The sequence below is a fragment of the Phalacrocorax aristotelis genome, chromosome 22 (assembly GCF_949628215.1).
Source record: "Phalacrocorax aristotelis chromosome 22, bGulAri2.1, whole genome shotgun sequence".
Taxonomy (NCBI): Eukaryota; Metazoa; Chordata; class Aves; order Suliformes; family Phalacrocoracidae; genus Phalacrocorax; species Phalacrocorax aristotelis.
Window position 1 is genome coordinate 7,924,792 of NC_134297.1, and position 16,243 is coordinate 7,941,034.

Consider the following 16,243-nt stretch of genomic DNA (forward strand, 5'->3'; position numbering starts at 1 on the left):
CAAGAATTGGATGCGTGGTGCATGTGCAGGGTGCAGGATCCAGGGTGCAGGTGCAGGATGCAAGGTGCAGATGCAGGCTGTGGGGTGCAGATGCAGCTCCACGATGGCGATGCACCACTTTGAGCAGGGAAAACCGGCAGAAATGTTTCCCCATCTGCTTTTTAAGAGAAAATTTGGAGTTTTCTTGCTAACATCAGCCTTTTGGGGCCTGGCAATCTAATGGATTTGCTTCTTGCAGAAGCATTTCTATTTTCTGAACTGCCTCCATCAGCTCAGTGTCTCCAGTGCAGCAACTATTAAAGAAAAAAACCGTAAAGCTGGAGCAATTCCATCCAAAAACACCCAAATCCACCCTTTCTCTCTTTAAATCGGTGTCTCCCTCCTTTCTCCTCATCATTTCCCACTGTGGAGGTGTGGGAGGGGCTGGATTTTTAACCTGGGAGATGTTTTAGCTCTTGCAAAACCATCGCAGCAGCCTTGGGAAGGCCGCCACGTTAATAAAAGCAAAAATGCAGAGGAGTCTGTTAAGGAAACTCCTGCAAAAAACCCTTCAGAAAACATCATGGGCAAGGCCGGCTTTTTGTTTGGGTTTTTTCCCCACCTCTTATTCCACTGGGGACTTGAGTTTTGCAGGTCACGGAGTGCCTGGAGGGTGGTGCAAGGTGGGTTTTTGCAGCAGGTTTGGCCCCTGGATCCTCCTGCCAGAGGCAGGGAGGGGTTTTGCAGGTGAAAACCTGGAATTTGCAGGTTAAAGCTGGAATTTGCTGGTTAAAACCTGCAAATATCCCCCAAACTGGGGAAGGGGCACAGTGGATGCAGCCTGGCAGTGGTGCTGGGGCCACGGGTGGGAGACCCCATCAGTGCCTCTCATCCGGCAGGCAGGAGAGTGAGAAAAATGCTTTAAAAAGGTAAAAAAATAAAAAACCCTCCAAACCAGGCAGGCTGAGGTCATTTTTTTGGTGAGGAAGTCGGCTCCTTCAAAATGCCTCTGGGTCGGGTTTAAGATCAGCAGAAACATTCTTGGGCAGGGTGGGGAGAAAACGCCGCTCACGCTGTCGAGAGCAGACCCCAAAAAACCCTAAATGCCCTAAAAAAACCCCCAAACACCCCCTCAGAAACAAAAAAATCCACTGCTTTGCAACCCCCAGGCATGGAGCAAGCTGAGCATCGGCAGGGAGAAGAGTAAAACCAACCCATGAAGGGGAAAAATGACCCCCAAGGGCACGAGGAGCTGAACCTTGAAGTGGCTTATGAGCATCATTTGGTCCCTGCGGGGATTTTTGGGGATGGGGAGAGGAGGAAAGAAGGGGGCCTGGCAGGGAAAGTGCATTTCCCCCCATTGTTCCGGAGGGTTTTATTTCTTTGCTTCATTCCCTCCTTCATTTACCATCATCTCACCAGGCTCAGCACCCACCAACACCCTCGTTGGGTGAAGGAACTTGGGGGTGAGGACGGTACAGCACTGGAAAACATGCCAAAAAAGAGGGGGGGAATTAAATTGATTGCATCTGTTGTGCTTTGCTTGGAGGGCTGAGCGGCTCGGGGACCTTTTGGTGCCTCGCCGCGAGCCCTCTGCCACCCTGAGAAGCTGTTCTGGCTTTTCCAGCGATTTAGCACATTAGGAGGGTTATAGTTTGGCCGTGTTTATTTTGCTAAACCTCACAAAGCCATAATAGAGCTATGGTGGGGGGGTGGAGGAGGCGGGGAGATGCACTGAAAGGTTATTAAAGGGAAGGGGGGGGGAACTAGCAGCTGAAGAGGGAAAACTAGTTTGGGATTGCAGCGGGGCTCTGCATCTGCTGTGCAGCTGTGGGCAGGGATGCAGCGGGTGGCAGGGATGCAGCGGTCACAGGGATGCAGCGGGTGGCAGGGATGCAGCGGGTGGCAGGGATGCAGCGGTCACAGGGATGCAGCGGTCACAGGGATGCAGCGGGTGGCAGGGATGCAGCGGGTCGCAGGGATGCAGCGGTCACAGGGATGCAGCGGTCGCAGGGATGCAGCGGGTGGCAGGGATGCAGCGGGTGGCAGGGATGCAGCGGTCACAGGGATGCAGCGGGTGGCAGGGATGCAGCGGGTGGCAGGGATGCAGCAGTCGCAGGGATGCAGCGGTCACAGGGATGCAGCGGGTGGCAGGGATGCAGCGGTCACAGGGATGCAGCGGTCGCAGGGATGCAGCGGTCACAGGGATGCAGCGGGTGGCAGGGATGCAGCGGGTGGCAGGGATGCAGCGGTCACAGGGATGCAGCGGGTCGCAGGGATGCAGCTGCACCTCACAAGGGACATGCGCTGCACCTAAATATAGGAGGACGGGAGAATAAAAAGGCACCTGGAGGGGTTGTGCTACACGCTGCGAGGGAGGAACGAGGCGAGGCTCCGGCTGGGGAATGGGATTTCTCCTCCGCGCTTGCACATTCCTCCCGTCAGCGATATTTACACGACGGCACCAGGAGAAATCCCAGGTCGGCTGAACTACCTCCCACCGGTTATCGCCCCGGTGCTGCTGCTCCACAGCGCCTTCCTGCTTCGTCCTAGCTTTTCCTCCCTAGTCCCCTTGGTTTGGTCCTCTCCGCACCCTGTAGGTGTGATCCTTCTGATGCAAAAGCCCTGCTCATCACCCTCCAGAGCCTTCCCCAAGCGAGCACCCAAAGGTGCCCTGACCCATCCTGCTACCGGGGCAGGGCTGCTGGGCGGGTGGCACCTGCCCCTCTCGGGTGCAGGGTTTGGGGTAGGCTCTGTGCCATGGGGTTGCTCCATCTCCGGGCACTGCTGGAAACACCCAGCAGCCCCGTCTCCTCCTGGCAATAGGTGTTAGGAGGTGTTGCAGAGCGCAGGGGTGCTCGCAGCATGCAAGGATGTTTGCAGTGCGTGAGGATGCTTGCAACATGCTGGGATGCTTGCAGGATGCAGCGATGCTCACAGCACGCAGGGATATTTGCAACACAGGGTGCTTGCAGCACATGGGTGCTCATAGCGCAGGGACGCTTGCAATGTGCAGGGACACTTGCAGCATGCAACGACGTCTGCAGCAGCATGCAGGGACACTTGCAGCGCATAGGGATGTTTGCAGCATGCAGGGATATTTGCAGTGCATGGGGATATTTGTGTCACACAGGGATGCTCACAGCGCATGAGAATGTTTGCAGAGTGCAGGGATTCTTGCAGCACACAGGGATGCACAAAGCCACTTTGCAGGAGCCGGGGACACCCACACCAGCTTTTCAGGCTTTCTGTGCCTCAGTTTCCCCTTCCTGGAGAGGAAGCACAGCACAAGGGCCCGGTGGTGTGCTCCGGGCTTGGCCTCGCAGGACGCCACGGCACTGGGAAACCTGGCCACGCCACAGCAGCTTGGCTGGCGGCTTTGCATTCGGTGCTTGGAGAGCGGCCAGGGGGAGCGCTGGGGGCCTGCTGCTCGCCAGATGCGATAAGGAAAGGTTCGGCTGAGGGGGGGTAGGCAAAAAGAAAAAGCAAAAGCAAAGCAAATTCCTTGGCAAATCAAAGTGAAATGCGCGCAGAGCGAGCGCATGGCCTTGCATCCAGCCATCCGTCTTGATAAGGGGCTCCAGGGAGGAGGAGGAGGAGGAGGCGAGACGATGCCAGGGACCTGCCAGCAATTATGCTTCATTGCAAGAAACCCATCAGATTTCCCAGCGCCGTGTGACGCGGGCAGGGGGGACCCGGCATGCCTCAGTTTCCCCACCCTGTGCAGGCACGGAGCGGGGGAAAGGGGTTAAAACTGTGTGGGTGAAATGCCTTGGAGGGGTTAAATGGGGCGATTTTTCTGCCGGGTTTTATCCAAAACATATGCTTTCGCCACTATTCGAGTTATCTGGGATATTTCCTGCGTGTTTGCTCCTATGGCAACCGGCCCAGCATGAAAGACCTATTTACTGGGCCTGGGGATAAGGAACAGCCATATGGTGTCAATTTTGAAGGCGCTCCATCCCCTCCGCCTGTCGCCAGTTCTCCCTCCACCACGGGTTTTGCCCGTCAAGGGGCGTCCACCACGAGCCAGGTCCAGCCGGCATCAGGGGTGGGTGCTGTCGGCAAGGTGAGGTGGTGGGTTGGGTTTGGGGAGCTCGTAGAAGGTGGAGGTGGGCTGCAGAAGCAGTCTGAGGTCCTTCAGGAGGTAGGGATGGAGAGAAGGGGCCTACAGCATCGGTCTGAGGTCCTTCAGGAGGATAGGGGTGGAAACTAGTAATCTCCACCATTGGTTTGAAGTCTAGCGAAGACACAGGGCTGGAGGTGGGGTTGGGGACAAGCTAAATACAGCATAGGTCTGGTGTCCAACCTGGAGATAAGGCTGGGAGCACGGCTGGAGACAAGCTACCTGCAGTGTAGGTTCCAGGTCTATCCAGGAGATGGGGCTAGGGACAGGGCTGGAGCTGAGCTACCTGTAAGGTTGATCCGAGCTCCATGGGGCTGGAAACGGAAGAGAGAAGTTACCTACATCGGTCTGAGGTCCACCCAGGAGATAAGGCTTGGAGCAGGACTGGAGACAAGCTACGGCAACACCAGTCAGAGGTTCATCCAGGTCATGGGAGAACATGACCAGGGAGAAGCTATCTACATCATCCTGAGGTCCATCCAGGAGACAAGGCTGGAGACAAACTACCTGCACCCTGGGCCCGAGGTCCATCCAGGAGACAAGGCTGGAGACAACATACAGCAAGGCTCAGCTCCAGCCGGGGGCAGAAGGGTGCTGGGGAGGTCCTGGGGACCACAGAGACCTCTTATTACCCCCAGAACCTACCACGGGGGTGCAGGGAGGTCTGTCCCTCCCCCAGGAGGTCCAGGCTCCTCTTGCAGGTCACCCCAATGCCCTAAGAAACCCAACACACACTGCACGGGGCCATTCTTTGCTCATTCCTAAAGGTTGGGGCACTTTTTGGACCCGGCACCAGGACGGCTCCATAGGGTAAAATGACCAAAATATGGGAAAATGGGGCAAAAATGTCCTCTACTGTAAAAAAAATTAAAGAAAAAAGATGGTTTTCTAATAATTCTACTTTATTTTTATGTTGTCGCTGGGCGTTTGCTGCAGGGAGAGATGATAAAGCCAGGCAAGACCAGGCACGGCACGGGACAGGATTTTGGGAATGATTCACTCCCAAAGCCTCCTGCAGAGGTATTTCTGATTAAAAAAAAAACCCCAAAATAGATTTTTTTGGGTTTTTTTAAGCAAAAAGAGTTTTACAGAACTGACCCTTCCCAGCAGCCTTGCCATTTTTCTTTTTAATTAGAAAAAAAAAAAAAGGCTTTCAGCCAAAATAAACCTTCTCTATGAAAATGTGTGTTTGGGTCAAAAAGCCACTTTTCACAGGGGGAAAAATAAACCAACAAGAAAAACCCCTGTCCAACCCCTGAAGTGATGGGTTGGCAGAGCTCATGGGGAGATACCTCTTCTCTGAAGCCCACAGCTCTTCTCATCCTCTCTTCCTCCTCCTCCTTCTCCTCTTCCTCCTCCTTCTCCTTCTCTTCCTCCTCCCCTCCTCCTTCCTCTCCTCCTTCTGCTTCTTCTCCTGTCCTCCTTCTTCTTCTCCTCCTCCTCCTCTTCCTCTCCTTCTCCTCCTTCACCTTCTTCTCTTCTTCCTCTCATTATCCTTCTCCTCCTCCCCTTTTCCTCTCCTTCCATTGTCTCATCTTGCCTCTTCTCTCTTCATCCTCTCTCTTCCCATCATCTTCACCTTATTTGGCCTCTTCTCATCTCTTCCTTTTCTCCTCACCTCCACCTTCTCTTCCCAGGTTATGTGTGCGTCTGCGTGTGCTCCAGCCTAACACCTCCCCAGCCCTTGCGCCAGTACGACCTGCCACGAGCTCCCCGCCTGTTCCTGCTCCGTGCCTCAGTTTCCCCACTCACACGAGTGCCTGCCGTGCTGCGGAGCACCTTCAGGGGCTGATGCCACCCAACGCCACCACCACTGTCGAGGGTAGGGAGGCACCAGGCAGCTGGCTGGCACCCGCTGCCCCCTCCCCAGCAGGCGCCCCCCAAACCATGCCTCCCCAGGGACCCTCGGGCATCAGTGGGCAATGGGGCAGCGTGGGGTGCTGGGCTTGTCCCATGGGCGGAGCGGGATGGGGAAGTGAGGCTTCTCTGGGGACAGGACGGGGCGATGGGGACCAGGGTGAGGTACCCTGCTGGGACCGGGACAAGGTGCCTGTCGGGGATGGGGACACAGTGATGGCGACTGGGATGGGGTGGTGGGACCTGGATGAGGAACCTGCTGGGCACAGGGTGATGGGGACTAGGACCTGCTGGGATTAGGACAATGGTAACTGGGACGAGGAACCTGCTGGGGACAGGGCCATGGGGACTGGGATGAGGAACCTGCTGGGGACAGGGCCATGGGGACTGGGATGAGGAACCTGCTGGGGACAGGGCAATGGGGACTGGGACATGCTAGGGTTAGGATAATGGTAACTGGGATGAGGTACCTGCTGGGGACAGGGCGGTAGGGACTGGGACAAGGAACCTTCTGGAGATGGGGGCCAGAACGAGGAACCCGCTGGGTCCCTGGGTGATGAGGACCGGGATGAGGAACCCACCGGAGCCCACCATGGGGCGATGGTGACCAGTCCATGGCGGTGGGGAGCATCTCCCATCCTCAGCCCTTCCCGAGCCCTGAGCTACACACCCACAGCCTTCCCGCTTCCCAAACCCCCGGCGGGGAGGAGAGGACAGGGGTCCCCATCTCGTTCACCCCCCAAAGATGTGGTGGCGACGGCGCTGGATGACTCCTGCGGGGTTGGGAGCACCGAGGGCTGGAGCGCGGGGAGCTGCCGGCTCAATGCGAGGCCTCGCTCCCACGAGCGGATGAAAGGCTCCCTGTCCAAACGGCATTAGACGCGCTGCGAAGGCTCATTCCCGATCGGTCACGCTCCGAGGCGCAGCTGCAAAACCCCCTCCGGGAGCCCGGGATGCTCCGGGGGCTTTGTTTGGAGCAGCCCTACTTCCCGGGGAACCGTGACAAGACGATGGGATTACGGGGCAGGAGAAATAAAAAAAATAAAAATCACCCTTGCTGCGACCACGCCGGCACGGAGAAACAAAGGAGACCCTCAAGCCCCCGCACTCCTGCCCTGCGAACAACAGCCTCGTTTGCTGCACGCCCGTCTTCGCCGGCCCCCCAGGGATGCACCGGCCCCGCGGTGTTTGGGGAAGGGGAACACCGAGGATTGGATGGTCCCGGAGGAGGGAGGGTGGCTTTTTGGGGGTGTCCGGTCCCCCCCACTTTCTGTTCCCAAATCCCAGTAGTGAGTGAGAAAGGAAAAGGAGGAGAAACCTTGTGAGGAAGAAAACCCAGTGAGGAAAGAAACCTTGCCAGGAGGAAAAACCTTGCAAGCAGGAAAACCCTGCAAGGAAGGAAATCTTCCAAGGAGGAAAAACCTTGTTTGGAGGAAAAACCTTGTGAGGAGCAAAACCCTGCAAGGAAGGAAAACCTTGCAACGAGGAATAACTTTGCGAGGAAGAAAACCCTATGAGGAAGGAAACCTTGCAAGGAGGAAAAACCTTGCGAGAAGGCAAAATCTTGCAAGAAGGACCTTGCAAGGAAGGAAAACTTTGCAAGGAAGGAAAACCTTGCAAGGAGGAAAAACCTTGCGAGAAGTAAAAACCTTGCAAGGAAGGAAACCTCGCAAGGAGGAGAAGCCACAAGCCAGGAGAAGGCCGAAGCGACAGCTCGGCAGGAGCGCGGCAAGGCAGGGCCTGCCGGCGAGCGCGTCGAAGCGTGCTGAAGCGAGCAGGCCGAAGCGAGCGGTTCTGCGCCTCCCGGAGCGGCCGAGATCCCTCCCGGCACGAAGCCCCGCGCTGGCCAAAAACCCGGCGGGGATTTGCTTCCTCGAGGTTAATTGGGTTAGCGCGCCGCTAAAGGGCGTAGCTCGTCCGGGCGCCGGCTCCCTAATGAGCATCTCATTTGAATCCATGCAAAATAGCAGGGAGCATGGAGACATGCTAATTGAAGCGATTGCTGTTCACTAATTAAGCAGCAATTCCCCCCCTCAAGAGGGTATTTTCATGCAAATAGTGCCTGAGGAGGGGATTCGGGAAAAAAAACGCCAGGAAAACTGTCCGGGGAGGAAACAGGATTTGGCGGCAGCAGCCCCACCCTGCAAAGGAGCATTGCCATAATCGCGATTTTTATGTTGTTTTAAGCCCCAAAACCAGGTTTGGCCGTCTCGCTTCTGTACGGAGAGCGACCCTTGAGTCCTCGGCTTTTCTGGCGGCCGCCACATATCAAGCGGTTTAACTCGCTGGCTGAGCCACCCCCGCTTTCGCTTTGGTTTTGGGGCATTTTCTTTGGATTAAAAGGGATTTTTAATCCACCGTAGCATTTTTCTAGTCTTCATTTTCTTCCCCCCGCCCCTTACACTTGTGGAAATAATGACGTCCTACAGGAAACCTCCTGAGGGATAAAATTAGGGCTGGTAAACACAGGGTGGTGTGGCCTGTTGGTCTCACAGGTTTGCCCGAAAACCAAGAAACTTTGTTCCAAGGGTGGTTGGGGCTTTTTTTGTGGGTTTGTTGTTTTTGGTTTTTTTTTTTTTTTTTAAAAAAAGCCTATTTCTCTTTTATTTTTAAACATAGGAGCTGTGTGTCTTTCTGGCCCGCTCCATGTGCTCCACACAAAACCCTGCTTGGCATAAATCCTTCCCACCTCAGCTCATAGCGACCGACAATTTAGCAAATTCCCCCCAAAAATGAGAGGTGTCAGGTGTATTTGGGGCTTTTCAGAAAGTGCCGGGAAAAGCAGTGAGGGTTTGGGCGCAGGACGAGGCCGTAACGCGCCGGGTTCACCATTTTTAATCCCGCAGATTAGGTCTAATGCTGAGCGGTTTAGTGAACTGTTAATATCAAATTACGCTGCAAGTGATGGGAGCTTCCGTGATGCTTAACGTGATCTTGCTGCAGTTTGCAGCTGGACGCCACGCAAGCCTTGATAAACCCACTTTTTTTTTGCTGGTTTTTAGCCCCATATTGCCCCAGAAAGCATTTCTTGGTGGCATTAGGTGGCGGGAAATCACGCGTGGAGCATGTGCACAGCATGCAGGAGCGTTTCTAGCCCTCTGGAAAACACTGGAGCCGCTCTCCTGCTGCCTCGTTCCTGCGACGCTCTGACCGTACAATCGGCTGCATGAGAGCCGGAGCTCTGCTTGCAAGCCCAGCTCTCCACCGGGTCGCAGGAGGGCCGGGAACCCCTCCGTGCAAAGGCAAAGGATTTACAACAGGTCCTGTCGGCCCTCCGGCGTGTGAACGAGCGGCCTGGGCACGGCAGTGACCTTTGCACGGGTGCACGAGGGGAAGTATGCACGGTGCATGACAGCGTCCTCTCCCTGCTGCAAGCATTGTTCCAAGGGTGCACGGCTGCACGTCTCCAAGGGTGCACAGTTGCAAGGGAGCACGGCTGCACTGTGCAGGGTTGCAAGGGAGCACAATTGCAAGGCAGCACGGTGCACGGTTCCAGGGGTACACGGTCGCATGGTGCACGGTTCCAAGGGAGCACGGTTGTACGGATCCAGGGGTGCATGGTTGCACGGTTGTAAGGGTGCGTGGTTGCACGGTTCCAGGAGTGCACGGTTGCACGGGCGCACGGTTGCGGGGTTCCAGGGCTGCACGGCTGCAAGTGTGCATACTTGCACAGTTGCAGGGTTCCAGCGATGCACGGTTGCCCGGTGGGTGCAGCCGCCCTCCGCGCTGGGTGCGGAGCCCACGTGCCCCCTGCTCCCCTCCCCTTAAAGGGCCCGCACCGCGGTGCCGTCCACAGCGCGCCCGCCGCCAGCCCGCGACCCCCCCCTCCCCCGTCGCCATGTGCCCGCCTGTCCCGGTGCCGCGCCGCGGCCGCCCCCCCCCCCCCCGCCAGCCATTGGTACGCTCCGCGGGGGCGGGGCGGCAGGGGAGGGGCGGGGCCGCCGCCGGCGGGCCGGGGCGCCGGTGGGAGCGGGGCGGGGGGGGCGGGGGGCCGAGCGGCGGCGTTGGATGGCGGCTCCCGCCCGCCGGGTCGCCCGTCCCAGCCTGGAATGTCCTGGGGAGCCGCCGCCGAGCGGGGCCGGGAGCGGGACCAGGGAGGGGGCGCGGTGGCCGCCGCTGCTGCCGCCGCCGCCGAGAGGTAACGCGTCCGTTTCCCGCCGCGCCGCTCTGTGAGGGGGCGCGCGCCGCGGGTGGGGGGGCGGCGGGGGGACACACGGACGGGACGGACACGCGGGTCCCGCAGGTGGCGGCGGTTCGGCGCCTCCTGTCAGCCCCCGGGGCCGCCTCCCTCCGGTGGGGTGAGGGGGGACGGGACGGACAGACGGACACGCTGAGGCGGCACCTGAGGGGGGGTCCTTCCCCACCCCCCCCTTTAAGCCTTGTGCCGAGCTCGAGGCACGACCGTGTTTATCTGGAACGGGGAGGGCGAGAAAACTGTGTTTGGAGCCGGGGCTGAGGGTTTATTCGAACCATCCGACTTCTGTTTTTTTTTATCGCGCCCTCGGTCTCTGAGATCGAGCCCAAAGAAAAGCCTAAAACCGAGCCCACGTAGAGTGCGCTTTGGTGAGTCGCGAAAAAAATACCCTAAACTTCCAGAGCGCCGTTTTGCTGCTCTGTTCTTGACTTATTTCACAGCGAAAGTTACCCCGACTCTACTATATTGGTCGTTAAAATGCTGTTCTGCTTGAAGCCGCTGTGGCGATGGGCTTGGGGTCGCGCCTAGCCTCTTACCCATCTTAACGTTGATAATCTCGACGCTGGTTTTTAATCCGTAAGGTCACGTTCTCTGCAGTTAGAGGGGTCGAAGCCAGCCCCTGTGGTGAGAGGTGGTGGGCGATGCCCGCGGACACTGGCTGGGAAGCATCGTGACATCTTAACTCTGATTATTTTTTTGCATTAAGGTGCCTCCATCCTTCAAGCTATCCGCTTCTTGACTTTGAAGTGACTTTTGCTTGCCGCCTGTGTCCTAGCCAGGCAAAAAAAAAAAGTTAATTATCCAGTTGTTGACTTAATGAAAGAACTTTGCAGCAGACTGTTGCACGTTCTCAGTATTGATGTTTTTAAACCAAGAGGGATGTGTTTTTCTGACGAAACACCCGACTGTTCGGCAGAAAACAGGAGATGTTTATTTTGCCCCTGCCTCGTAACTTTTTAAAGGATTGGCGAACGGGTAAACGTGATGGCTTTATGTAGCTCTTTTTTTTTTTTTTTTTAACTGCTTTCCCCAGATGATTTGCTGCGTCTCGGTGCTTGGAGGCTCCTGAGAAGGAGCAGCCGCGCCGAGCCTGCGGCTGTAAAGCTGTCAGCTCTGAAGGGGTGTTTACTCAGTGAGTTGTATCTTTCACACATGCACCAGAAATACAATTTACTAACCCAAACACCCGGGTTGTCACTCCGCAGCCGCTGGTCACTGAGGTGACCTGGAGCACGTAAACCTCTATTCTCAGGGGTTTTGGCATTCGTGGCCCAGCGTTTTCTTTGAACAAAGCAGGTAATCCCCTCATGCTGGCGCTTGAAGCTGAGCGGCGTGGAGCCGGTTTGCTTTTCTGCTCGTCTCCTGCGACTCTGGTGTTTTGACAGTTGCGATTTATGTGATGCACTGCCTGCCTGTAACTTCTTTAAGGAGGAAAAAGTGCTTTTTTTGTAATAGCTGTTGCTGAGGGCAACAGCCCGCTCCTTTGCATCCCTATATTCCAAAAATTCTCAGCTCGAGGAGCAGGGAATGCTTCACGGCATGATTTCTTAATGCTTTTCCCGTTAAACTTGATATTATATGCCCTAATTACAACCAGCGTGCTTTTGTTCCACCAAACCAAGGCGTGAGTGCTGCTTGCGTGATTCAAACGCATCGAAACCAAACCCTGACTTTTTTAAAGCAGTTACGAGCCTGTCTTCTGGGGAGGGCTTGATAACATTTTGGTTCCCCCCCCACCCTGTAATCCCTTCTCCAAAACAAGAGGGAAGGCTCCAACTGTCTCGGTCTACATCCCAGAAAAAATCCGCAGGCTTGTGAAGCAGCCTGAGAAACCCATGACTGTTGCTCAAAACTATTTGGTTATTTAAAGCTGGACTCACAGATAGAAATACCCAGATGGGATCCACTGCTTTACCTGCCTGCTTCACGTTAAAAGGTATTATTTTTGTTTCTCCTCTGAGGGGTAGGAAGTGGGAACAGCTCTAGTGGTGAGGGATTAGTAATTCACCCCAGGATGAGCGCGATAGCTTTGTCGCTTGGATTAATGCGCTTTATACCCTTAAGCTGCCCCGAGTGCTTGTCAACAGCCGTGCCTGTGCACGCAAGGTGAAGCGCGGGGCGGCCTCGGTGCGTCAGCTTGGGGTGGGGTTGGGTTTTTTTGCCATTCCTCATGCTATTTTGGGTTATTTTTAATCCTTTTGGGGTTTGGAGGCACACCAGCTCTACCGGGTGCTCTTGGTCCTTTGCCTACCAACCCTTCTGGATGCTGGTGTGTGGTGGTTGGGCTGGGACTCCTGTGTGCTCCCTCTGCTGGCTTGCTGGGCAGCCTGGCCGGGATGCGCTGGTGCTAAACTTTGTGGTTTTTTACCCCAAAACCAAGGGGAAAAAACATGTAAGGAGAGGCCTGGCTCTGCTCTGGGGGCAAATCCCACCAGCGCTTTCATTATCTCAAGGTGTGCTGTAAGCCTATAAACCGAGGCTCATGCTTATTTTGGCTCCCTGGTGTGCCAGAGGAATAAGGCAGCTGTGCTCCAACTTCAGGTGATGTCACTTGAGGATTTTAACTGTCAGAGCTTAAAAATACACTGACTTGTTTTAAAGACTGCTTCTGCAGATGTGGAAATTGTGAAGCAAAGCAATTGATTCGCTCGTGTGAGCACACAGCCCTCCCGGCATTCATCGTCCCATAAATCCTCCGCGTATCCCTGCGCAGACCTGCTTTGCCTGACGAAGCCCTCGGTCGTACCGAGACCACCAAAATTAATTTGGTGGCTGCTTGAGATAAGACTAGCAAAAAGCCTCATCTGTGGTGCCAAGAAAACTAACTGGGAAGCATGTGGTGAATAAATCACTTTGGGAGTGGAGCTGTTTTGTGAAGCGGCGCCTGATGCAGACGTGCGCGTATCTCATTGCGTGGTACAGTCGAGCAGCAGCTTCTCCCGGCGCTCCTCTTCGCGTGGTTGTTGGCGGCATTGGCGAGAGGTGTGAAGGACCGGCAGCTTCGGTTTTGCCTTGCCTGGGAAGCCAATCGCAGCGCTGGGTGCGAGAAGCAGTAGGACACGCAAATGTACGCAAAATGCTGTGAAAATGCATTTTTATTTCACGGAGTTCCTTGTGCTTCGCTTGGGTTCCGTGGCTGCCCTCGCGTCTGCGTGACAGCTGCAAATTTTGTGGCCGCTGAGCTGGGCTCCAGCGAGGCTTTGAAACCTTTGGTGTAGCAGCCCTGAGACCGAGCGACTCTCAGCCCACAAACCTCGAGATCTGGTATTTTCGGATAACGTTTTATACGGAATTGTTTTAATTGGTGTGCCGCGTGCGGCTCTGAATCCTGCGACTGTTCTTAGGCATCATCTAATTTGTATGAATTAATTGGTACTGTAAACTTTTATGCCTAGAGTCAGTTTTTTGTCTGTTGCCTTGTTGACATCTGTTAACTAGCAAGTGGCTCCCTTCAGCTAAGTCACACCGCTTTCCCTCTTGCGGTGGTTTTTTCTGTCATTTTTCTGGTTTTCCTCAGTGTTCCAGTGGACTGGGGAGCTTCTGAGCTGACTCCTGTCTGCAGCTGGGGTGAGACTGGTCAAAAATACTGCCTTATGGAGTTCAAATGCTTATTAAAGATTGTAAATCTTGTATCAAGCGGAATTAGTAAAATTTCCCCTTCAAATGGGAATTTCTTTGCAATTCTCACTCTCAAAGCTGGTACCTGGGGACCAAACGCTGTTCTCCAGAAGCTTTTTTGCTCTTTTTGTCTGGTTTGTTAACAGGTGAGCACTGGTGCTAGGTCTGCTCTCAAGGCACATTCCCTTTCCTACCAGCCTCGTGCTGTCCTGGTGGCCTCCCTGAGCAAGCCCTGGTGTTGTGTGTCCCCTTCTCCCACATCGTTCACCCTGGGATGGTGTTTGTCCTTGGCAAACTCAGCAAAAAACCCTCTTTGTTGTATTGCTTTAGCTAACAAGAGGTCTCCAGCTATGCAAGAATTGCTAGAAGAGATGGCTTTCTCTGTGTGGTGTGCATGTGTGTGTGTATATATATATATTTTTTTTTTTTTCAGTTGACTGTTTTTTCCAGTAATTTCCTTGGTAGATGGCTCGATACAACCTCCAGGGCTGAGTGTGTCATAGTTTTTCCACTCAGTTTCCCCAGCTCGCTTCTCCCTTTCCGGTGCGGCTGATGATTCTCCAGTGACAGTTATCACTTCAGGGTAAAGCGCTTGTTCAGCCCTACAAGGGATTGAGGCTCGTGCATCCAGACCACCTGTCTTTTCCATTAAGCCCCTGCTCACTCTTTCTACGTGAGAAATATCTCCCATCTTTCAACAGGAGGGAAAATAATCATGCAAGGTGGGTTGTTTTCCCATTTCCCATACCTATGAGATGTCTCGGAGCTCTTCTAGCCAGGTGGGACTCTATTTTTTTTCCCCTTCCCCCCCACCCCCCAGCTCCTTGGGCGCAGTTTCACGTTACAGCTTGGTCCGAGGACTCGCTGCTGCAGGAGGTGGCAGGTACGTTCCTGCCTCTTCCCCGCTGTGCGAATCCAGCGGCGGAGCAGCTGCAGGGGAATGACTCCAGCTAACCCTCCAAAAAAATAAACCAACACCAAAAAACAAGCCCCAAACTTTCTGCTGGATCTTGCCCCGCAGTTAGAGTTGCTAAATCTTCCACCCCGATGACTGGGGAGGCCTCTGGGGGCTGGAGGGGGGGTGATGGGGGGAGGAACAGCCCCTTTTGGCAAAAGCCGGCTTTTAAATTGGCTTAGCTGTCTCATAAAACCACGCTCTGGATGCTGCAGCTGAGCCAAGAGCCGGCTGTGTTGCAGAGCTGGGGGTGTCTTGCTGTTCCCCCCCTCTGACTCTCTCCCCCTGCCTCTCACTGGAAATGCCCGATTAAACCAGTTCAGCTCACTAAAACGGCAGGGAGAAAAAAAATAAAATAGTAATAATAATAAAAATAATCCCCCGAAACCCAGAGCAAGATAAGCCAGCTCGGTTGGAATGTTTTCTTCCAGCTTGGCAGCTGGGGGCAGTGCCAAAAGCAGCAGGAGGGAGCGAGGGAGCTGGGGCAGGGGGAGCTGGGGGAAGGAGAGCGTCCCTTTTGGCAGGGGCCAGCGCTGGCTTCGGCTTAGCTGTAAGGTGAAACCGCACCCTTGGCCTCACCTGTCTGTCTGATCATGCCTTTGATTTATACCTTGGGTTTTGCTGTTTAGTTTTCCCCGCAGACTTCAACCATTGTATCTGATAATGAAGTGAGCGGTCGAGCCTTATTTCTTTAATTCAAAGACAGGTTTAATGTTTCCTACCTCGCAGTCGTACAAAGTCTGCCTGCCTCGCGGGTTTTCCTTACAGCGAACCCATAAAACACTAGACAAGGGGTAAAAATGCTCATGCCGTTAGCAGCCCCTCATTGAAAAACAGGCTCTGGAGAAGGGCTGAGGGGCTGGGCACCGCTGGTATACATTTTTGGGGTGTTTTGGGGGTGTTTTATCTTTGCGAAGGTAGCTGAGGGTTGCGTTGCCTGCTAGGTGTGCCCCGCTGGCTTGCTCCTTCTGTGTGCTGGCGAGAGCCAGAGGTGAGCTGTGGGGATCTGCTCTGTCCCCCTTAATCTCAGGTGAGGAAAAGACGGTTCCTGAACACCTCTGCAGCCGCCCTGTGGCATCTACTGAAGCACTGAGGGACAAACGGACGCTGGGGGTGTCCGTCCTCCTGGAGGAAGGGGGTTGTGTTTTGTGTAGACACCTCGTGTCTGGGTGGCAAGGGGATGGTACCAGGGTTTTTTCCTTCCCAGTCCTCGCCAAGTGAAGCAAACCATTTATCTGGCTAAAAGGCCTCACTCTAAAGAATCTTACAAGAAATTATGGGCTTTTTTATGTGGTGGTTCAGGAGGTGACCCCCAGGTGACCGTTCCTCTCGTGTGGCCAAGTCCCATCTGGGGAGCTGCAGCACAGAAAGAGGACAGTTAACAACTGTTAACAGTGAAACAAGCTGAAGATCATTCTTCTGTGTTGAAATTTGAAATCCCCTACTTCCAGATTGATCCAAGTTAGGTTTTTCTGGGTAAAATTATTGTAATCAGGTGGGGTTTTTTGGGGGT

The 16,243-nt window shown here is 54.8% G+C and overlaps 1 protein-coding gene across 3 annotated transcripts in view; it reads left to right on the plus strand.

Annotated features, from left to right (window-relative positions):
* Window positions 1-9,973: 9,973 nt before the first annotated feature.
* Window positions 9,974-16,243, plus strand: part of CDON (cell adhesion associated, oncogene regulated) — a 54,201-nt gene continuing 47,931 nt past the window's right edge. For 2 of the 3 annotated variants that reach the window (XM_075116066.1, XM_075116068.1), the window contains exon 1: window positions 9,974-10,100. The gene's annotated coding sequence lies outside the window, so the exon portion shown is untranslated. Of the gene's footprint in view, window positions 10,101-12,074; window positions 12,094-16,243 lie in introns of those variants that run through there. The other variant, XM_075116069.1, reaches the window with a different exon arrangement.